This window comes from Spermophilus citellus, assembly GCF_964194105.1.
Source record: "Spermophilus citellus genome assembly, chromosome: 3".
NCBI lineage: Eukaryota > Metazoa > Chordata > Mammalia > Rodentia > Sciuridae > Spermophilus > Spermophilus citellus.
In genome coordinates, this window is record NC_138184.1 from 156,688,469 (window position 1) to 156,708,396 (window position 19,928).

At 32.6% G+C, this 19,928-nt stretch overlaps 1 protein-coding gene across 1 annotated transcript in view; it reads left to right on the top strand.

Moving 5' to 3' along the window:
• Nucleotides 1-19,928, top strand: part of DGKB (diacylglycerol kinase beta) — a 680,640-nt gene that overhangs the window by 586,015 nt on the left and 74,697 nt on the right. The gene's annotated exons all lie outside the window — the stretch shown is intronic.

Sequence of the window (19,928 nt, forward strand, 5' to 3'; positions counted from 1 at the left end):
TGAAATTCATATAAACAGCCCAGTTTGGGAAATGTTTTATATATGTCTACTTTTCCAGAATAGTCATATTTGGGGAAAAGTACATAGAACTTTGGCTCAATCATTGACTCACTTTTAATTGGTTCACTTATTTTCAGCGTATTTATAAAGAACCAGCTGGTGCCAGGTACACAGCAAGAGTATGGAGAAACAATCAGCTTTTGCCTTCAATAACTTTGAATCCAAGAATAAAGATAGATATAAAATGCAACTAGTGAAGACAGGATGGTATATTATAGGATACATAGGTGTGTCTCATGACTCAATCATAGAGAAGTGGTGAAGGATTTTCCAAAATAAGTACCAGGAGAAAATGTGGGAATAAACCTGACCAAGGAAGGGACGTGACCACACAACACAAGGAAGGGGATATGAAAGTGTCAGAATAGTAAAAAAAAAAAAAAACAAAAAAAAACACATCTTATGTGCAGCAACTAGTATAAAATAGGGAAGGTAGTGTAGAAACATGGAAACCTGAGTAGTAGAGTGAAATGCCATCTGAACTGAGACCACTATGAGAATGAAATTTTAAATTAGGATATGAGAGAAAGTTAAATATTCCAAACACAGAAGAAACTTCTGAAACTAAAGTATACACTAACAAAAATAAAACAGAGAAGTAATCACAAGATAGATCATGAATCCCCCTTATATTTACTCTTCCTACATAAGCCTTACTGCATGTTAGAATGAAGATTCTTTGTTACTTATATACACATATAGCTCGTTTCAATATAGACCATCAGTTTAAGTTGCATCTAAAATAAAAAATTTGTTTGGCTTACGATAGTAACAAATAAAATTATATAATATTGCCTAAAGTATAAAGGAAACTCAACAATCAATTTCCAGGAGACTGGAGTCCTGAAATTAGGCAGCTCTTGCCCAATATTCTCAACATTGATTAGCTTTCATCCTTGATTTTGAGGAATGCTCAAAAGCAAGAAAGAGTATTATACTTATTACTCTGGTCAACATCAATCTGGAAGACATTGTCAAGGAAGTAGTATCAGAACTGATTTTAAAACCCATCAATAGGGTTTAGCCAGGCATAGAATGAAAAAGATCAGAAGCCAAAGAGAGAATAGCATGCTTCAGTTTCAGCAATCTTTTGAGTATGCTGGAACATGAACTGGGGGTTGATGTAAAATGGCAATGGATGAGATTAGGAAGAGAAGTAGATGTTAGAATATGTAGGTTCGTCTCAACATCATATTTAAAGAGGGATACAGCTACTAGGAATTAGAAATATCAGCCTGGAAGGAGACTGAAAAATAATGAAATGAAGAAGAAATGATGATAATGTTAATAATATTGCCTGCTGTTGATGGGTTACAAACTAACAGTTTACCAAGGTATGCAGTAATTGTTTAGTTTGTTTTATCTATAATTTAGTCTAATTTACCTCCCTCTGCTGAATAGCAGGAAACAAAAACATAGTCCTATCTATTTTCAAATGTGCTTGTTCTGACAATCTTTGTGCAGTATTCTTAGTCTTTCTAATATAAAATGTGCACCTCTTTCTAGTTTTTAACCAACTGTTCTCCTCCTCAAACTCCTTCCAAGATATTATACAGATGTATGAGGGGAGTGCTAAGGTTTGTATATGAGGTATCCCGAAAAGCTCCTTTGTTAATGCAGGAATGTTCAGAGGGGAAAGGATTAGAATTTGAGACTTATGATCAAATCAGTGGATTAATACATTTGGTGGGTTAATAATTTTGAAATAACTACTGTTCTGGGTGATAACTGTAAGAAGTAGAGTATGCCTGGAAGAGATGGATCACTGGGGATCTTCCCTTGGGGATTAAATCCACCCTACTCCCACCCCCCACAGGCTTTTCTCTTTCAACTTCCAGATACCATGAGTTAAAGAGCTTTCTTTCACCATGCCCTTCCACTGTAATGCTCTGCCTTACTCAGGCCCAAAACAATGTAGATGTCCCCCCCCCCCCCCCGCAAGGACCGAACCTCTAAAATTATGAGCCTCACATTAACTTTTTCTCCTGTAAATTGTTCTTTTCCCGTATTTTAGTCACAGTGATGAAAAGCTGACTAACACAGGAAGGGTTATGACCACCTCTTGTTGGAAAGGGAAAATCTAACTTGTTGCATGAGATGTCCTCTGACTTTTTTTGCTCCCTGGGAAAGGACCCTTGTCTAATTTGTTGCAATTTTCCCAAGTAATGTTCTAAACTGAAAGATGATTCTAGTTGAAAGTGGTCTTATTGGTTGGAGCTTATTTGTCTGTAGCTCTGCATATACCAGTAGCCTTTGCAGCAGACCTGTGGCAGGTAACTGACTCTAAGCCCAGAGAAGCCTTCCAAGCCACTCCTTTCTGGAGGATAGAAAGACCAAGTGATGACAGATTTGGTGTGTGGTGAAGGCCAGCTCTTTGGCTCACAGAGAGTTTCTTTTTGTTGTATCCTGATAAGGTAAAAGGGTCAAACATATTCCCTTAGACCTCTTCTTTAAGGACACAAGTTCCTTCATAATCTGCCCCAAATCCCCCCTCTTAATATTGTCATATTGGGGGATGATTTTAGCATATTCATTATGAGAGAACACTAGCACTTATTCTATAGCAGTCTCTATTCTTCAAGGTAAACAGTTGGCACAAAGATGCTAAACTTATTCTACTTAGCACCATTGGACTACTGGGTTTCTTTTGTTAGGTTGAAGATTCAACTGGTATATCATCATCTAGGGAGTGCCTATGCTTCAGAGGGACCCCTATGTCCTCACACCATCTTTAAACCTAAAGCAGAGAGGATAAATCCGCATTATTGATGATTCTCCACAAAATCCACATTTTTCCGTATATAATCTTATTCTCATAACTTCTTTTAAATTGTTTAATTCAGAAGCTTTACATGACAAATATATTTCTGTTTTGTATTCTTAATGACATTTAAAGCCAATGGCTTTTCAAGAAAGAACATGGAATTTAAGCTTTTAGAATACTGTGTGTCTATTTGTAAAGGAATAAGACTGACAAGAATATGAAATTTTAATATACAAAAATTTAAAATATCACCATTGTTTCTCTATTGAAATATTGAAATTCTATGTCTATATAATGTATGTACATATATTAAATCTTATCTCCCTGGCTCTTGCTTCTCTCTCTGTGCTTCCGGCTACCATGAGGTGAGCAGCTTTGTGTATATGCATACATATATACAACACATATATATGAAATATATAATATATGTATATAATATGTGTAAAGATACATTTGAAATGTATTTGGTTTCTTTCTTATATCCATTTTAAGGAAAAGGATGTTTCTCAATCTTATTTTATATTTGGCCATGTATATAGCCATATTGAATTACTTATGCATACATTGAGTCTAGGTATAATGTCCTTCTCCTTATTACAACTGAGGATATTAAGTGAAAAGGCAAAAATATCAACTCAATTTTTCTTGTCTTTCTTGAATAAATATGTTCAAAACTTCTGTACCTCATCCATTATAGGGTATATGATATCTAAAGTTTGCAGAGGGGAAAAATACCAAACTTTCTTGCAATGATTCATGTCAGCACTTAGGTATTTCTACATAAAAATAGTAAGAAACTGTCTATACCTTATTAAAACTATTGATTGAAAACCAACAATTCCAGAATAAAGCACTAGTTGTTTTTATTTCTATGATATCAAAACATTTATATTTTTATAGTTTTTGAACTGAATTGATAGATTTTTGCCACCAGAACTATTTAATTATTTTGGTATTAGGCAGCCCAACATATTGAAGAAGAAAATGAAAGTAAAATGCCTGAATAATTTAAACTAATTAAAATATGGTTAAAAGTGTCTAGCAAGTGTCCAGTTCATTACTTTAATATTCTTATATTCTGCACTTGTAAATACTGCTATTCTTAAAAGACTTTGTCATTTATTTAGTAAATTTGATCAAATAAACCACTAGCTGAACTTAGTATATAACAGTCCTGGGCTTATTTTTTTTTCTATTTGTCTATGTTCGTGACTCTTATTTCACTAAATGTATAATTGACAATATTCCACTTTGTACTATGTAGACAAAACCTTAATGAGCAATAAATCATCTCTTTTTATGGGATTAAAGCAAATTTTAGTCTTAACCTTGCCCAAGTTAAATGTTAACATTTTAGTTAGTAGCAAGGTTCACTCAAACTGAAATGTTACTATAATTTCATGGTATTAAGTGGCCATACCATAGCCAAAGAGTTGCTTAAATTAACTAAAATTGCTTAGTTCCCTGACCTTTAATAAACTGAAGTCTGAATCGTATTGGTAGAAAGATTCTAGCCTGATGGATGTAATAGGAAATAAAGGCTAGAGAAGCTGCCATATTTTACTAGTAATAATAACGCCTATTATTTTAATGATGAAAAATGTCCAAGAATTCTTAATAAAATGATGAACATCCTGAAAACAACAGCCTCATCTATCTCTGAGTTTAGTGGCTTCTGTAGTGGATGATCACCAGCATAGTTTAATTTTAAACTTGCTAACACAAAATAGTACTGGAAAGCAATTTGTTTCACTTTTTTCTTTGTAAAATTATGATGGAAAACTGTTCACCTGGGAAAATCCAAACTCATATCATAAACATAATGCTGCTTATAAGGAGTCCTAATGATATACTTTATGAATTTTAATTTCTGTTTGGAAGTCAGCAAGTGTGCATTCTATAAATGTAAACCATCTGTTGGCACCTCCTAAAAGACTAGATTTCAGTCCATCCCAACATGAATTATTTATTTTGATGGATTTCTTTCCTAAGCAAATTCAAGGGTGTGTGTGTGTGTATGTGTGTGTGTAAAGATGTGTGTGTTTTAAATCTGTTTTTAATTTGCAATAATGTTTCAAAGTCAGAACATGCATAATTGCAAACTTAAAAGATAAAAGTGCTCAACAATTTGAAATATGTTTATTTTACATAATAAGATGCTTATGAAATTAAGAAATACCATTTAATATTAGATCAAAGATGGAGGAATGGACAGAAACAATAAAACGTTTCTCTAATTTTAGTGCCTCAATGACAATATCAGAAATTCCTATTTTTTCCTGAGAAGAGACTCTCATAGCTATATACTGAGTATCTCACATGTTCTATATTTATAAGGTAGCTGCAATGACAAAGAACATTTAAATACATGGGCTTCACTGATAAAATTTTACTATATTTTGAATAAATGAAGATTTAATTAGGATTTACTCAACAGCCCTGGTTATTGTGGCAGTATTGGGTTTTTAAATAACCCTTCTTGATAAGTTTATAAAATAAGCCTTTATAGGTCAATAATCACTATTTATAATTTCGCTTTCCACTTTCAGTTTGTGTTTAATTTTTTCCTTTCTATGAAAAAATTCATTGGTAGGATACAGACAATGTCCATTTGTGAATCTATGTTCTGTTCCTGGGAGGAAAGAGATAGATGCCCAAGGGGTTTTTAAAGCTATGTTCAGCAGGGAATTTTACAGAGTTAAAAAAAAAGTTATGCTTAAAGATAGTATCTTTGAACATGATGAACAAATTTCATGAAGTCATGAATCCAAATTCTACATTACAAATTAGAGCAGGATTTAAATTAGGCTTTAAGAATCAAAATTTTCTCAGTTGAAAATAAATGCCTCCCAGTAATAATTTTAAAACTGTCTGTTTTCCTAGGAGTAATTATATGTTTTTGTTGTGTTGTTGTTGCTTTTTTGTTGTATTTTTTTATTTTTTTATTTTGTTGGTGTGTGGATTAGTTGAGACAACACACTTATCTTAAGGCTATGAATTCTTTCTTCTTCCTTTATATGTTCACTACTCCATTTTATAACATGGGAAAATTAAATCAACTGTGAAAAGTGTGTTCTTTTTCATACCAACGACTGAGTCCCTGCTGTACATAGACTCAATTGTGCTTATGTGTATTTCCATAACACTTGTTGCTATTGGAGAGCTACAGCTGCATTTGCCTTCTCCGAGTTTGTCCCCTCCCATCCCTTTCACCCTCTAGCAATTTTTGTTCTCTTCCATTCAGGCAAATTTGAACTGATTAATGTTCTTGGATTATGTAAGAAGGCTATAAGACAAAGTAGAAAAGAATGTCCTGTTGTACTTTACCGTAATTTCAGCTATCTGCACATTTTATCTATAGTCTTTGAAAATGTATCTTTAATTACTCCTCCAGTCAATAAATCTAAAATGTATTTAATCAAGATTAACTATTTGTTCTTAGTGAAAAGGAAAAAAAACATAATGCACCAACAAAAACAATCTGTATTCTTCTCCTTATCCAAAGTTCATTTTTCAAGCATGCTTCCACCTGCCCTTAATATACCAAGTCTCCTTATGCTGGTTGTCTATTAAAAATTGTGAAACTATGTCCATTGAATAAATTACATAGAATATATTTCTGGTTTACCAAAAATGTGAATGTTGAACAGTGTTCATACTAAGCTTTTCACATAAGGAATTCTCTATCAAGTAAGTCAACTTTTACTCATCATAGTGCATTGGTTCATTTGGCTTTCCTATCCAGAGACACTTATAAGAAATGCCTTTCTTTTGTTTTGACTCCATTTTAGAGTCTGTTTTCCAAGTTAATAAAAATATTAGATCTTTTTGTTGGAGGTAGGAACCATGCATTTAGTTAAGAGTTCAGACAGCAATCAAGCTTAATATGAATTTTTCTTATTTAATGAGAAGAGATACATGTAGAAAAGCAAGGGAGAAAGTATTTAATCCTGATTTTTCGTCATCTTACCCTCACATTTTTATTGATGTTGATCTGAACGATGCTACCTATCACTTGCCTTGTCCATTGTTAACTTCAGTGTATATTTTTAATCTGTTCATTGCTTTCCTACATTTATTATGAGTAACTTAATAAAACCACCATCTTCTTCATCTATGCAGTAATGTATAATTTGTCTCTCAGCATTTACTCTGGTTATATTTTATCCACTGTTAACAGCCAGAGTAATCTTTTAAAATACGCACAACAGATCATTTCATTTTTCATATTTAGAAGTATTTCAAATATCCATATGTTTTGGAAATTTTAAAGCATAAAAATGAAATTGAGGAAATAGTAAAATGAAATTAAATATAAAATACTATAGATTCAAGGGCGGTATCTCAAATAGTAGTTAGAGGCAAAATTATATAATAAGAAAGAAGAAACATATAACTTATAGCAAATGAGTTTCAGCAAAGAAGAAAGTACTTGAAAAGTAGAAGTACTAAGAAAGAGAAATAAAAATTAATAGGCTAAGAAATCAACTCAAGAAGTTAGGAAAATGGCTGGGTGTGGTGGCCTACATCTGTAATCATTAGTAGCTTGGAAGGTGGAGTCAGGAGGACAGCAAGTTAAAAACTAGCCTCAGCAATATAGCAAACTTAGCAACTTAACAAAAACCTAACTTAAAAAAAATTAAAAAGAGCTGAGAATGTGCCTCAGTGTTTAAGTGACTCTGGTTCAATCCTTGGTACAAAAAAAAAAAAAAAACAAAAAACGGAAAATTGGAAAATAAATGCAAATTGTATCTAAAGAGAAAATGAGTAAATGTAGATTTAGTAGACAATAAATATTAAGTAGATAAATAAATATACAAGCAAACTAGATTTTTAAGAGCTGAATGAAATGGACAAAACTATCAAGAGTTAAAAGAAATGATCAATAAAAAATGAGATAAAGCCAAGAGAACATTATCATAAGGAAATAAAAATAAAAGATTCAGGCACACAGAGCTGTTCCAGAAGCCTCAGAATCAGTTCAAGAAAATAGGGACTGAAATATGTGCCTTAAGTCTCACACTTAGTAGGACATCAGAGGTCAATATTAAGAAGCTAGAAGTAGGAGTACATTGTATTATTTTGCGTGTGTTAAAGGGCAAGGGCAAGGACATCATTTTAACACTGATTTTTCTCTCTTACCTTTACAATAGTATAAGGGTTACCAAGTAATCTCTGGATATACTTACTGTTTTACAGTTCTCTAAGAGATTACAAGAATTCTTTCTTCTTAATTAGGGGCCAAGGCTTTGAGTAGAGTGAAATGTCTTTAATTGAATTCTATGTCTTGGGTCTTTACCATGGTAAGAGCATACACTTGTTGACTCTGCTGATTGCATTATGGTTAGGAGCAATAGGAGGGTGATTAATATTAAAATATTTTAATCATTAAAACACATCTAATTAAATTATTTTATTTTTTCCAAGACTCAAAATGGGAATATTTTTATTTTTGTTTGAAAGTTTACATCTGTCTTTGAGTAGGATTCTTCAAGTTTTTTGATTACAAATAATTCTTAGCCAGACAATAGAGAACAATGTTAAGCGAAGCCAAATTTAATTGCTTTGATACCATGTTCAACCCTTATTGTATTATATTTCACATATACCTTTTTTCATAATCATCTTTCCTTCCATAACTCATTCTTTTCCTGAAAAATTTTTGTATTTTTAATATTATTAATATATAGAAAATCAAATGTGGGACTTCCTTCAACTTCTTTTGGCCGGCCTTGCTAAATATAAAAGCAAAAAATCCAGTTATTTACATTACATTGTTCACTCAAGGGAAATCATCAGTATTTTTGAATATTCATAGTATTTTTATGAGATATGGGGTAGGATGGAGTAAAGAAAGGAAAAATCTCAGTTGGGTTCTATTTTTCATTTTTCTTTCTTTTACAAGAAACTTAGTCATACACTGTAGTGATTGCTCTAGAGGGAAAACAGGGTAAACAAAGAAAGAAACTTATTTGGATATTTAGAAAACTTTCTAAATATTTAGAAGTAGTTTGAAACAATAATTGAAATACATAGATTTCTCTGTGTATAATGCTGATAAAACAAACTTTTCTCATATTATAGATTTTAAACTAGAAGTATGATTATTTTACTAATGAATACATATATGAATAAACTGTGTGAGATTCAGAATTGTCAAGTAATCTAACATGTTGTCTACTGTATACCTGTGTTGAAGCTCAAATGCAAACCAGATAGTTCATCCTGTGGTCCTTTCTTATACCACTAATCCTCCATAGTAAAATTAATCTTCATGGTCTATCATGTGATGTCAATTTCAGAGTAATAGAGTTATCATGTCCAATGATTCATCAGCCTCTTAAATCTTCTCACATCCTCATAAACATATGAATATGTTTAACAAGATTCAGTTGTGAATGTGGAGAAAACCTCTCAAGTTGAATCTGAAATCTATTTTGGAATGCAGCATGAGAATATAAGACAGGCATAATGCCTTCAACTCAAATCCTTTTTCCTTTCCTTATTACATAATTTCAGGAAAGTTTCTTGTTACCACTGGTTCACCAGTTTTTATCTATTGCATATAGTAAACCTCTCCTGTTCATAACTGATACTGGCAATCATTAGTACTTCAACCAAAGGAATAAATATTTACACTATGTATTTGGGAGACCAATGTCCACAGATGCAGCCTAAGACAAGAAAACTGCCCAATGTGTTCTATTTCAAAAGGTGGCTAACTGACCCAAGTGGATATTTTTTGGTGTGTATTTTGAAAGGGAAGGCAAATGGCAAGGAAAGAAGGAAAGAAGAATGAGAGATGTTGAATCATTAGTATGGTCAGGCTGAATTGCATTCACAGAATATATGCATATTTCTGAGAGAATAAAAAATGCTAAGAAAGTCACTTTAATTTTCGCCTCCATACAGAAAATATTTTAATTGAAGTTAAGTGAGAGTATTTAAAAATTTCATCATTATCATCAGAATATTGAAAAATCTAATCTTTCAGTATGTGTTGGGGATGGGGGGACCATAGATGCCAGAGAGATTTCCGACATAGGAGCATTAAGGATAAAAAATAAGACACTGTAGCTGTTTTAGGTGTTAATAATCAATTGTCATTAAGATGAGGCAGTGGGTCCCTCTAGGAAATATTAGACAATTGAATACATATAATCTAGGGCCAGAGAGTTGAAGACATAGAGGAGAACACAAACACATGTCAGGGGACATGTGACATCAGCAGGATGGCAGAGTAGTCCTTTATAGCATACATCTCTTTACAAAAAATCAATTTCAACAACTATCTACATGCAAAAGTGCATTGATAGGAGCAAACAAACAAACAAAAAGATGATAGAGTGGAATAGAAGAAATAAGAATGTACATATCAGAGAGGATAGAAAGGATATTTTATACTACCTTCATCCACCCTCCTCCAAGCCCATGCAGCACATGGGGAGAGACACAATTCACTGTGGGGAAGAAGACTTAACCAAGCATACAAGGGATATAGCTCAGTGGTTAAGGGTCTCTGAGTTCAATCATATATATATATATATATATATATATATATATATATATATATATATGATGGATGTTGCATTTCTATACACAAACAAGGAACTCTCTGAAAAAGAAATTTACAATCCCACTTAAAACAGAGTCAATAAACAAAATTCTTAGGGGAAAATTAACCAATGAGATGAAAGATTTGCATACTGAAATCTATGAAGCAGAAAGAAATTGAGGAAGGTATGAATAAATAGAAAGATATCCATGTTTGTGAATTGGAAGAATTAGTAAGTACTGAAGTATCCATGTTACTCAAAACAATCTACAGATTCAATGCAATCCTTACCAAAACTCCAATGACATATTGTACCAAAATGGAAAAAATAATATTAAAATGTGTCTGGAACAATTTTTAAAAATAACCAAAGCATCCTTGAGCAAGAAAAACAAAACCACATGCATACATACACACACAGAAATATTATTCAGACTTTAAAAATAAGGAAATACTACTTTTTTGAAACAATATTGATGTACTTAGCAAACATTATGCTAACTGAATAAGCCAGGAACAGAGAATCAAATACTGAGGGACTTATAATGTAGAATGTAAAAACATAAAATTTCTAAAATTGGAAAGTAGAAAAGTTGTTGCAATGGTGAGGGGCTAGGGCATATAGGAGGATATTGGTCAAAGGATACAAAGATTCATTTATGCACAATGAGTAAGTTCTGAAGTCTAATACACAGTATGGATTGCAGTATAATTAACAATGCACAGAACCAAGTTAATAATAGTGCATTATATATTTGAAATTTTCTGAGAGTGGGTATTTATTGTTTTTACTACACACATGTAAAAATAATCTAATTATCTTGAGTATGGTAATCATTTAACAATTCATATGTATTACAAAACACCATGTTACACATCTTAAATACATAGAATTTTTGTTTTCCAATTGTACCTCAATAAAACCGGTGGGGAGGGCAGACACAACTCAGAGGACAATTCTAAGTCACCTTTGATAGAATTTACTTCCAGTCCCTATTCCTTAGCCAGAAAACAAAAACAAAGACATTAAGCAAGAGTTCCAACCCTATTGAGTGTGTTTTATATTTGTTTCAGTTTTATAGTGAATTACATTCCATTCTCAGCCCAGAAGATGGGTGTAGGTATTTTCAACAAAACCTAACAAGCAGTTTGCCACAGTAAGTGGGAATATAGGTTTACAGGTATAGATTATGTCCTCTTGACTTGTTGTCTCCTCTGCTGACCAGCTGGGCAATACTGGCAAGGTACTTAGCAATTCTGTCCCTTAGTACCCTCAACTGTATAATAGCATTAATTTAAAAACATATATAATATATAGGAGTATATTGGGCTGGGGATGTGGCTCAAGCGGTAGCGCGCTCGCCTGGCATGCGTGCGGCCCGGGTTCGATCCTCAGCACCACATACCAACAAAGATGCTGTGTCCACCGAGAACAAAAAATTAAAAATTCTCTCTCTCTCTCTCTCTCTCTCTCTCTCTCTCTCTCTCTCTCTCCTCTCTCACTCTCTCTTTAAAAAAAAAAAGCTAAAAATATATAGAGTATTGTCAAGATTAAATGTGAAATACTTAAAATTACATTTTGCAATTAATCACCATTCAATAAATACTGACCTTTATATACACACTTTATTTTATACTGACACAGAAAATTCATTTGAACAGTAGTAGATTCCTGGACTGATTGAAGCTTAAGCATTACAGATAAGACAGTTAAGCAATGTCCTTTAATAAGGCTTCTTTATATTCAGAGTGCCAATTTATAATTAAAATGTTAATTCTTATTTACAACCTGAAATGGTTTTTAAATAATTTAATTTTCACTTCAATCTGGTCAACACTTTTGCTTCACAAAGGTAATAAATATAGGGAAACTTATTGTAATTTTTGTAAGTTTGTCTTTTAGTGAAAATAGCTTAATGCATTCTTATTATTATATCATTGGTCTTTGCAAGAAAACCACAATATTTAAATGCTGAAGGGCACTTGGAGACAGGCCCCCCACCTCTTGGCCAGAGTTTATGATAATGAGAACCTAGAAGACTGAGCTCATCCTCACTCTCTGACTCCTTCTCTTTCTCTTTAATAATGTCCCATAGCACTTTATTTATATATAGAAGGACAATATTGATAATAGAGATGTAAATTTAAAGGTTTTGACCTTTCTTTTAGTAAGATTAGATGTTTTGACCAATGTCAAATGACACTAGAAAACAGTTATTAGCAATCCCAGTTTAGTTTCTCAAATTATAACAATGGATGTAGAAACAGAAAGGACAACATTATTGTCGTTTTCTTTTGGTTAGTTGGTTTTGTTGTCGTATCTATTTATTTAGAGAATGGGTCTTGCTATGTTTGTCTGGCTGGCCTTGAGCTCATGACCCTACTGCCTCAGCCTCCTCACTAGCTAGGACTACAAGTGTCCATCACGGTAGGGCAAAATGGGTTATTTTGAATCAAAATTTGACAAATTGTGCACTTATGGGAGGAAGAAGTTAAAGAAAATTGAGTTCTCAGACTTATTATGTGAATAGTGTTAATATTAAGAAGAGATATTTGTATTTAACAGATGCAGTGTACCAAGGAAATAATTCATCTGGAATTTCTTACTTCAGAAAGAAATATTTGAAAAGCAATGTGTTTTGCTACACTAATGCTTCTAAAGACATTCTTGAATATATTTGTTTTGGAAAGTGAAATGACATGCCAGAGTCTAAAAGTATGTTTTCCCTATATCAAATAGTGTTTTTGGTGGATGCAGCATATGACCTTGACTTTTAAAGATAGTCAATATATTTGAGTCAGTTATTCATTATTAAAAGCTAATATCACTGCATCCATCTGGTTCTAGGAATTTTAAAGTATCTGTATTACTTGCTTCTAACCAACAGTTTCAATCACTTGTTTCACTTGTTTTTCTCCTTAGACTTGCCTCCCCCTTGAAGGAAATGGGATGTTCAGTTTAATTTCCAATAGCTTCACCTTCCAGACTTTGAAATTGCAACTGCGAAAGTTCTTTGTAAAGTTCCCTGCACTTTAGTAAGCATGGACATAACTTTGATAATATTTATATAAATTCAGAGCAATATGTATAATTGTATGTAAGCCTCTCCTTTTCCATTCTTCCTACCTCTCTCTTTGTTAAAGAAAAGTAAAATCACCTAAAAATAGTCGTTTTGCATTTGCTCAGTTTTTCATTTATTTACACTTAATGTTTGAATCTGATTTTTTAAAAAAGATTATTCTCCCCATCATATTCTTTTTTATCTCCAATTTTCAGGTATTGTCACCCAGTTAATAAATATACCTATGCTTGTTATTTGCATAAAGTCCAAATTCCCAAAATCTGTGGCATTTCAGAGATACACAAAAGGCTTCATAAGCTTTTTAAAAAATCTTTCATATATTTGGTTGTGGCTCTTGTGTGTTAACTGCTATGACACTTCTATTGAATCTAGAAGCACTAACATCTTCAGTTATTATTATTATTGACTTGGAGGTTATGAAGGGTATAGTTGAATTCAAGAACTATATATGACCTTGCTCTGAGGTCACCTTAATTATTTTATGACTTATTTTATGAAAAGCTGGAGTCAAAAAAGGCACAGAATAACTTTTTCTCCCTTCAGGTTGTAATATAATTTATGAACAACTGTCAGGATTTGCTCAAAGTATTTCCACAATGTAAGATATTGCTTTGAAGGGCCTGGGTGGCATTACTGGGTGAATTCTGACCTAGATTCCTAAGAGAAGCAGGTCTCACAGCTCTCTGCTCCTTCTCAGACAAACAGTAATCTGATTCTTAAGCACAGAAAATCTGTCAGGATTTGTGACCTTTACTGTGAGTGATATAAGCTTAGCCAAAGTAGAGACAGAATTACCTCTTACCTTGCAGAAAGTCACACTTGAGGTCACTTTCAGGACAATATAAGGACAGGTGCCCTACTGCTTCTTTGCCCTGTTAGGCCTTTCTGTTTGGCTGATTTATCCATCCTAATACACACCCTGCACCAGTAATTCAAAGGAAACTCATTCTACACTGGAGGAGATCAAGACTGGTAACCACTGGTGACTGGTCTTTGTGAAGAAAACTGTCAGCCTGCAGGCAGGTCAGGGACTAAGGCAATCAAATGAAATCAGCTAAGGTTTTCCCATTCATCAGGTATCATCTGCCTAATAAATATGGACTGAAGAATGTTCATTTGGCCCTTTTATATAGATATGTCGAATTACTTCCCTACTACAGGTCATTTATTATATCTATTGCTTCTAATAGCAATTTACAGCAAGGTATTTTCTTTACTATTTAATCATTGATTTTTAGTCCTTTTGAATGTCTGTAAAACTGTTCATTTTTTCTAAATATTTTTCCCTGCATTTTACATATTGTATCTCTAATTTTCTCCCTCTTTCTGTTCTTATGTCTATATATGTTCTTCTAAAATATTTATAAGTTCCTGGAGTTCAGGCAGATAACTTTACTATTTGTTTATTTTAATTATTTTCCTATTTTTAAGTAAAAGGCCACTAGTTATAGCAAAACATTTTCACATTCACTTAAATAAAAATATGACTTATAATTTGCAATATTTCCTATTTTCTAATTTCTTATTCCTAACAGCTTAATTTTAGGATAATTTTATGACATGCATAAGGTCTGTACAATATTACTTACATGTCATTTTTCATACTAAGCTATATAATTTGAATTTAGGAACTCTTGCATATTTAATTATAAAGTACTAGTATTTGTGTAGAATAATTATTTACAAGGTCTTCACATGGATAGCTAAGGTTAACAGTCTTACATAGGAGAAATTATGTTTTCACTACTAAATGAAGATTGGACTGCTAATTATTTTTATATCGTGAACTTTTGTTTTATACATAGTGTATGTATAATTTAATATTATCATTTATAACAATTATGATAATGAATACTTACTTTTATTAGATGACTGTGGGGATGGGTTAGAAGAAAGCTCCATATATTTAATTAGTGCCCTGAAAGGGTCAGTCTAGGTTAGAACACAAATTAAGTCACATCTAGGCCATTTCTTGGTTTTTAAGCACTAATAAGCATTTATGAGTGAAAGTCAAACATGAAGACAGAGCTGAATGGGCAGTAGGCCATGTCAATGACCACAGCTACTTGAAAAAGACAGAGGGACCTCTCACATAGGTTTGTGAAGTGATTAACTCCCAGGTTCTACAAATTCACTAAGAGGCACATTTAAAATTTTTCACAGACCTCCAAGGCTTATTATTTTAAGCCATAAGCAGTTTCTATTAATCTTTCCAACCATTCACTGTCACTTAGCTTATTAAGAGATAATTACTTGGTGACTGAAAGATAACAATAAAGAGCAAGATGTCAGAGCAGAATAGTACATGTTCTAGCAACTTGTTTTTTCTCTCTTTGTTTCTGTAAGTAAATAGGAGTCCCAAATGGCAGAAGTTAAGCCTTTTCACTGAATGGTTTTCTTTCCAGGAGGGAATAGAAGTAAGGGGGCACTTTCTGACATTTTTTTATTTAAGAGCTTAAAAGAGGGGGGTAGTTTATTTTTTCATGGTAGTTAGCAACAATGACAGCTCTGATAATGATTAAAAAAGTATGCACTGAGGCTTCTTAGGAGAATCCTGAAACACATAGGCTAAAATAAAGACATGTTGTTATTTATCACTTAATGACAGTATATGCACTCCAAAGATAACTTTAAAAATAATTGTGGTTGTGTTTAAAAATTGACACTTCTTGGTTGTTTGGGGGTAGAAATCAAATGAATTGTTAAAACTCTATGATTTTTCACAAGCATGACATAGTCCTCATTGAAAATTTATTTTATATGGAACCTAGGCATTAAGAGGTTAGTAAATTGTTGCTTTTTGTTTGTTTGGTTTGTTGGTTGGGTTTGTTTTTTGTTTTGTTTTGTTTTTGATGGAAGGGGACCTAGTGTTTGGAGAGAAAATAATGAAAGTTATTGGGCAGTAATTTGTGCTTAATAGGAACATATGGTAATATGTAATTGGTAAGGGAAAATATAGAACTATGTATACCTCAATTGTTTTATTACACAGTCCCTCCCTTTTTCTTTCCCATTGATGTTTAACCAAAATTTTATATATAGTGGCCATTAAGGTAACAGTATCAAATTATTTTCCAATTATATCTCATGTCAACAATAACAACTAAAATCTTTCTCAGCTAGGTTATAAAATCAGGAATATGGTAAGACAGATAAATCTCTGTAGAATTATCATTTCATCTTTACACTCCAATCTCTCATCTCCATCCCCTTTACTTATTGGGTTTCAATCCCATAATAGTCGGGCTACCTGAGGGTTACTTTTGTCCGCAATGAACCTGCTCAGCACTATTTAGAAAATCACCTATGGTTCCCTGGAGTTATTTGGCATTTAATGAAAGAACTAGTAATGCTCTAAATATGAGACATCCTTTAGATTTCCCCAAACAAGAATTTTGTATCATTTGGATAGAAATCCATGCCCTAGTCAGAACCAATTCTGAGTGATATTTTCAACATTTTAAACTCAACCAAGTCTAAACAGTAAATAAGGACTTTATTATAATTTTCTTTCTTTTATTATGCCTGTCAGTTTTTAAGGAGTTTCATAGTTTTTGATTAGTGGACCTTGCATTTGAAGGAAGAGCATTGTAACTGCCATTGGATAATTCTGTACATTTTTCATAGCTGCAAAAGCTTAATGAACAAATTAAAAAGGTCTTAAAAAGAAAAAGAAAAATTATTCTTGATACCCTACAAATAATCTTATGTAAATATATGAAAGCTTCACAAACACATAGCATAGTCAGAATGCAAGAGCTTGTACTGATGTCTTGGTTTTGATTCTTCAAACTTGATTTTTTGTATCTTCAACTTACCTGTTGAAAATAAATTAATATACCTTGGGCCCACCCTAGCATGAATCAGGTACTTAATAAATAACAAAATGTACCTGTGTATAATGGCCCATGCCTGTAATCCCAGCAGCTCTGGAAGCTAAGACAGGAGAATTCCAAGTTCAAGGCCAGCCTCTACTGCAACTTATGAGACCCTAAACAATTTAAGGAGAATCTGTCTCAAAACAAACAAACAAACAAACTAACTAACTAAAAAGGGCTGAGGATGTGGCTCAGTGTTAGAGCACCTCTGGGTTATTCAGTCCTTAAGTATCCCCCCAACCAAAAGAGAAATAATTTAGACAATCTGGAGTATATGGGAAGACCTCATAGAATCCAAGGGTCCCTTGGCATAGAAAGTAAAGTTTTTGTGTCCTGAATTAATGAAATTTAATTATCAATAGATTTTTATTGGGTAAGAGGACATTATAATGATTTAGGATCACACATAAAGCCATTCTTGCATTATCTATGACTCCCCCCCCCCCGACAAAAAAAATCATATTTCATCCCTTGACCTTCAGGAAGCCTGGCACAACTTTATATTGTGAGGCTTTTTCTGGCCCATACCAGGATTAAGTAAATGTAGATTCTATCTAGGCTGGGAGATTCATTGACCTTTTGACCTCTGCATATCATTTAACATAGATACTCTTTCTCTTTTTTTGTCCTTAAAATGAAGATGCTAATTATCTATCTAGAAAGATTAGCGGGTATAATGAATGAGTAAACACATAATAAAATTATGAAGTGCTATATAAATGTAAGAAATTACTATGACTGCATTGCTTGAGATTTTGATATTAAAATGTACAGTAAACAGAAAATTGCACAAGGCAGGCTGCCATCTAAAGATCAAACAGTAGTGAGCCATTTCAGAAAACACTTTTTAAATTCCGTTCACTCAAATTTTCAAATCTATCATACCTATGAGCTTTAAACTTTGCTAAATACATTTTAACATTTTTTAAAACTTTTTGAAATAAGCAATAATGATCTTAGAGCTGTAAAAACATGATGTTCCAACTGCACTTTTTTATAAGCTTTGTACCCGTTTCTTGGTTTTATTGCCAAAACAACCCATGGAAACAAAAGATGCAGAAAAGATATGAAAGGAAGTAATGACTGCTGAGCAGTTATCCTGTAGATGAATAATAGACAAGTACATAAACAGATGCAAGCCTAACACGGATGCAAAATGAATGAGAGGAAACAAACAGCAAAAGCAGTTACAAAGTTAGGCATTGGGAGTGGGCATTCATCTATCTCCCTTGGAAAACATGCTATTGCTGACAAAACAAAATCCTTCTTCACTGAAATATAATCTTTGCTGTAGATGTCTGTATCTCTTTTTCATAAGTAAAAACCTTTTTTTTTAAACTTTAAACTTAAATTTGAGACAAGCCTGATAATTTTCTTAGGTTACATTTCTATGGTATTTCAACAAGCATCTAAAAATTATCTGAACTTTTAAATTAGTTACCAAAACTAAGTATCAAGTACACTCAGATGTAATATGTAGCATGTCAACTAATGCCTTTCAGTAGTACCCAACTGCTGCCTTAATATTTGTTCCTACTAAACTTACCTGTGTTTATTAAGTGAGTTCATTTTATTTTTTCATAAATGTACATAATTCTGACTTAGAATAATAATAGCTATAATTTACTGAGTACCTATTCTGTACACTTTAATGGATTTTCTTCTTTTCATGTCTTACAAGATTTTTTATTTTTATTTTTTAGTTATTAATGTACCTTTATCTATTTATCTTTATATATTCATTTGTATGCAGTGCTGAGAATCGAACCCAGTGCCCTACGCATGCAAGGCAGTCACTGTGTCACTGAGCTATAATCCAAGCCCCACAAAATCTTTTATTAGTATAATTGTTCAAGAACTGTTAAACTTATTCCTGAATTTAGGCTATTCTAATTACTATAGTATTTTTAAGCTTAATAACAGAAGATATAGATGTGATAACTGAAAATCTTTAGGATAAAATAAAAAGTTATAATGGAAAAGAATTGAGAAGGGGAAAATTCTTTAAATTCCACCATGATGTGATGAATCCAACTTCATAAAGTGCAAGACTGCATCAATACAAAGTTAATAAAGGGATTTGGATGCTCCTGTACCCATCTGTTAGTTCTACAAGTGGGAGTATAACATCAATGGTGCTTATTCCAATAAAGGATTCAGTTTCATTTTATGGAAATATAAAAATAATATGTATATAAATACTTCTCTATATATTTTTTCAACAGAGTAAAAAGACATCATGAATTATTTTTGTAGAAATGTGTTAGGCAAGTATCATGTTGGATTGTGGGATTTTACCTGTGGCATCAAACATGAATCTTATTCATGAGAAGGGATTGAATGTGAGCAATCTCAGAAACAGGTTTCTCTGTACTCCAAACTGATTACCAGGATGAGTATGCCAGGTTGATTTATTGGTCTACCACTTTGCCAAGAAACTAAGAAAATAAAAGATAAATATCACTTAGGAAAAGAAAACTGAGAAGTGACCATGAGAAAAAATTTAAAACACCTTATTTTGAATTCTGAAGATGTCTAGGGATCTATGTACTTATTTTCATTTTATATTTTTTCCATTTTATTTCAAA